At 31.1% G+C, this 5335-nt stretch overlaps 1 pseudogene; it reads right to left on the bottom strand.

Annotated features, from left to right (window-relative positions):
• Window positions 1-4524: 4524 nt before the first annotated feature.
• On the bottom strand, window positions 4525-5335 carry LOC149894020 (uncharacterized; annotated as a pseudogene).

Raw genomic sequence — 5335 nt, 5'->3', positions numbered from 1 at the left:
AGACATACATACAGAGACTTATTCATTATGCCATATAAATAAAAGATTAAACGTAATGAAGCAAAAGTAAAAAAAACAACGATTAAGAAAAGACCTATTTACCTATCAAGTAAATTAATGATAAGTAGATATAGCAACGAAACAAATAGTAATGGAGGACTATAAAAGCTCAAAAAAAAAAGAAAAGAATCGAAGGGGGTTAAGAAGAGTTAGAGATAAAGAGATCGTCTCTTTTGAAGAAGAGATTTAAAAGAGAATTTTAAGAGAATGGATTTTTAAGGGGGAAAGTCCCTCAAAATTTAGGAATTTTATGATTTTTTTTTTTTTTGCTAATATGAAAGTAAAATTATTAAGAAATTGAATGGTGAAAACAGTTTTTAAAAAGCAAAACTTTTTGTTAAATAAATTACATTTTTGTATGGTCATCTTTGTGTCATTTTTCCCTAGAAACGTCCCTGGTTACAGGAAAAATATCAATAAAACCCCTTTTTTTGCATTATTTTTTTTCAGTTTTATTAGAAACGCAAGCTACAAGTCATATTTCAAAACTTCATATTTGAAAATTCCTCATTTTAAGTCATCTTTCAAGCTACAAATCTGTAATTGTCCAAATATGTTTCCCTTGCACAACTAAAATTTGGACTTTAATATGCTATTGGAGTCTTTAATATAGGATTAAAGTCTAGTATCCTTATATTTGAAAAACTTTGTATGATACCAGGACAGTATATCATTTCTGGATGCAATTACTTGAACCAGAGAAGAGTCAGCATGTCAGTATATAAAAACAAAGACATGATCAAGAAACGAAGAATGATTTTAAGAGGCCGCAAACATAAAAAATCTGACAAATTTGAACAGAAAGAATGAAGTTTGTATGGGGCTGGTGTTTATGATTAAAAACTAATAATAATATGCTTTTTTATATTATATTTCTTGTATTACTGTTAGTTTATAATGTTTTTCATTTTAATTTTCTCTTATTTGTCATTTTTCTCAGAACGCAGGTTTTTAACCTCCCGGCAGAAGTATCTTGAAAACCGTTTGACCGATTTTTATGAAATTTTTTAGAAAGTGTTACTCTCATAAAGATGTATAGAATAAGCAGACAACTTTTTTGAAATGTTTTTTAAACAGAAAAAAATTTAGAAAACGTTTATAATTTTCGTGCTTAAAAAAAAAGCAAAAATTAAACATGGCTACCACCTGACAGAAAAGTTGTTAACAAAAACTGTCTGTTTATTGCATAGATCTATCTTTCATCAATAAACTGGGAAAAAAATAGCTAATAATGACTTTCTGATTGACTACAATCTTTGCCAGGGTGAAGGAACTAGTTTCCCTTTTTTCCTTAGTTACCAGGTTATCATGGCAACATGGTGCTATATTTTATGATAGAACTTTTTGATTTTTAATATAGTTTTATTTAAAACATATAACAACTTTGTAAATGCTTTGCTTTAAAAAATAATTTTTTGAGGGACTTTCCCCCTTAAGAGATTTAAAGAGGATTTTAAGAGAAAGAATTTTTATGAGATTTAAAGAGGATTTTAAAGAAGAAAAAGAATTTTGTGATGAGAAGAGTATTTTGAGGAATAAGCAGTTTAATACGCAGTTGAATAAAAGGAGAAAATAAGATTTTAATATTGATCGTTGGAGAATAACTAGAAGATTTAACTAAAGAAGAGATATTTGTAATAAAAGAAGATATAAAAGAAAGAGGAGTAATTGAAATAAAAAGTATTGAACACTGCAAGAAGCGTAAGAGAATATCATTTGTATTATAAAAAAGTTATAAGAATAAGAGTGCTACCATTACACATTAATAGAACACTTGTTGAGTTTTATTATATTATAAAATATACTGAGGACGGCGATTATAAGTTTAGCCCTTTTAGATTAAACCTTGCCAAAAACCTTCCCTGGGACTGTGTGCAGAATTTGGTACAGATCGGTTCAAAACTGTGGATTTGTATAAAGAACATACCCACAAACACACACACGCATACAAACTTTGGGCTTTACATATTAAAAAAGATAGGGTAAAACACCCAGTGTTCGCCATACAACCAAGCTTTCACCACTTCAAAACATGCAGAGCAAAAACTAATTGCTGGAAATTTCAAGTTGTATCTAAAAAAAACTTTGACGTTCTCTTTAAAACTGACGAAGATTTGACTTTGGTAACATTAAAAATTAAGGCACAAAATTTATTGGAAAAAAAAAAACCGTTCTAAAAATCCCTTATGCTTAATGACAACATTTTTTAAAGCTTTTGGATAATCACTCAAAAATACATATTATTTAAAATCTAATTTATTTTCTTTCTTTTTCAGGGTGTTACTAGGATTCAGGAGTATCTTATAAAAAAAAGTTAGTGGGGGTGAATGCAAAAAGTAGGCGTAGGGTGGTGGATGGTGGGATGGTGGCGAGCACTGAAAGCAATATAACCGCCTTGCTTGTAATCGGCATCAAAATTTTTTTTAAAACAAATGACTTTTTTTGTCCTTATCATGAAATATAAATTCTGACACATAAATAAATCCGTGTATTGGTCGATTTTATTTAAAAAAAAAAAAAGCCATGTAATAAGCAATTAAATCTTTGTCAGTCTAATTGTAATTTTAATTTTTTGTAAATCATAATACAACACCGTTTTTTTGTTTTAAGGTTAATTAAAGAAAATGTTTAAGCATATAATTGAACAGTTATAATATATTTTTAAATTAAATCATTAAATATAAAAAAAAAGTAAATCGTTTAGAAATATTTTTTTTTATTATTAATTTTTTTCTACTTTTAGGCTTTCTTGATAAGGTTTTAATCAATTTTAAAACCAAAAGAATTATGTCATTCCAAGAACAGCCTTCAGAGACAAGATTAACGCAAAAGCCCGTATGGTCAAAAAACTGCGTCCCTTCGTTTTTTTGACCAAATCTGAGGGGCCAGTGTTGGTTAACTACGTAATCAGCGCATAAAGGAGAGCTCACCCTGTCACCAAAGACACCACATGTCACTTGTGTACATTCTATTGTCAGATGAACGTTTGATGGGGAAAATAAATAGAGATAGACCATATCAACTTGGTAGATCAGGGTCGTTAAAACCTGGTTGGATGAACATCCTGAACATGTAGTCGGGGTTTGGCCGAAACTTACTTCCGAATTCTTCAATGTACCCGCCTTTTGTATTAAATGGTTTCAATTCCACTTGGGTATTCTTTTCGTCCATATGTTCAAATTTACCTTCAAAAATCAGCGAAAACGCTCGTAAAATAGAACTACATGCAAAACCAAAATTTAAAAAACGTACATATCTATTCAACGGAATTGCCACTGTTTTTATCGAAAACACTCTTTTATTTGATATTAGTTCATTATCTCCGATAAACCCTACTTTCATTCCGCCATATATCTTATATAGCTCTTCTGAGTCAACTTTATCTACCCTTGCATTAGCATAACGAACCAATTTTTTATCATGTCAATATGAAATCAGGGAAATTCTCTCCAAAAGTTGGAAAATATTCTCTACTTAGTAAAAAGTATATATCAATCTTTGGTTGGATATAACCATTCCTCAGATAACCTTAATAATTCAAAACTTTCAGAAAGCAAAAGAAAACTTGAAATATGAGTCAGATTTTTAAATATATTACTTAAAGTTCTATCAAAATTCTTGATGTTTAAGATACAAGATACATGTTTGAACATTCTTTAAGTTCGAAGTATAGTTCGCAAGATGCATTAAAGTCATTCTCTATATCGCTAAAATCTCCGCTAGTAATCTCCTCTGTATGTTTTGAATCTATTAAAGCTCCGATAATGACTTGTCTTCGCTAAGAAATTAAAGGCTCTCCAATTTCTTCCTGTCTGTTAAACAATTTTTGGATCCATTCAATCTCTACCTCTTGACCCGTATTTTCTCTCCATTTTTTGGTAAAAGCTCATTGAACTACTTCTGATTCCTCTTCTAAAGCAAAATCAAGTCTACCCTTCTCTTCTATGGTTAAACTCTTCATTAAAGGTAATATTTCCTGATATTTTAGATAATCCTGTTCATATTTGGCTTTATAAAAACGGATAAGAAATTCATCCTTAACGCCAGTTGCTATATTCCTGATAAATTCATCGTACTTACTCCCTTCTTGTAACAAAAGCTCTTTTAGCAAATTATCGATTTTCCACTCTTTACATTTTCTGTTAACCAATCCAACAAAATTCATACCCTTCAATAAAAATTCGTCAATAAATGTATTAAATAATTTTTCTAATTCCAAACTTTCTTTATCTTTTTTTGAAACTAGAATTCGGACTGTCTGCGCAGATCTTCGCAGATATGCGCAGCCAGTGTAATTTGTCTGCGCTGACGTCTGCGCCGACAAAATTTTTCTGCTTTGCAGACGATTTTTTGAAATCAGCAAAAAAATTTTTAATATTTTAACTTTATTAAAAATTCAGTGATTAGTAACAATAGGAGTTTTCAAAGATTCTTACAGTAATAAAAAAAATATAATGCTGGCGCCTATTCGGTGATTTCTTGACATTCAATTTCATTGAGAATTGCACCTACTTCAAGAATGTAATCAGTCTTGTCATTTGTGTCCATCAGCACGCTATTGGTAAACAAGAATACCAGCTTTTCAACTCTCTCGTTCGTAGGCGATTTCTTTTTCGCGAGTGAATAAATCGAAAGGTCGACCAAGCTCTTTCTGTTGTAGCCGATGAGCAGATCATTTCGTTAATAGGCTTAGCAATTTCGTAAAGAGCAGATTATTTATCGCGACGGATAATGTTCCAATAGTTTCGCGCGTTCATCTTGAATATTGTTTTCTTTCTTCTCTCAGGCAGCGCAGCCATTTCTCCTATAAAAGCAATCAATTCATCCTCAGCAGTGTCAGCAATTTCAGGTTTGATCTTTTTGGCGAATTCAACTGTAGCTGTGATAAAATCGGCTTTATCTTCATTCAAATATAAACCTTCTGCGGCATTTTTGGGCATATGAAAGCAATTCCAATACCTGGTGTAAGGAGAAAATCGAGGCGAGATTGCACTTTTTGTTGTATGTCTTTATCGTCCATATATAAATTGTACATTTGACCAAAGTAATCATACACAAGAGACAAAGGAGCTTCATCACTTTCTAGCTTTCCGATCACGTTGGAAGGAAATTCAATTCTTTTGACAAGCTTGAAGAGACGTTCCCAAAATGGGTTAGATTTTATCAACGCCATAACATCAGCCGATGTATTCTTTGGTTGAATTTCCTTCAGTAATGTACTTCCTTCGTCTACCAACTTAATAAGAACGTATTTTGATAACTGGAGACTGCTCAT

The sequence above is a fragment of the Hydra viridissima genome, unplaced genomic scaffold (genome assembly GCF_058129835.1).
Source record: "Hydra viridissima isolate aposymbiotic clone 2 unplaced genomic scaffold, HvirCarnegie_v1 scaffold_1, whole genome shotgun sequence".
NCBI classification, from domain to species: Eukaryota; Metazoa; Cnidaria; class Hydrozoa; order Anthoathecata; family Hydridae; genus Hydra; species Hydra viridissima.
Note: the sequence above shows the minus strand (reverse complement) of the source record. Positions and strands in the feature narration are given on the sequence as shown.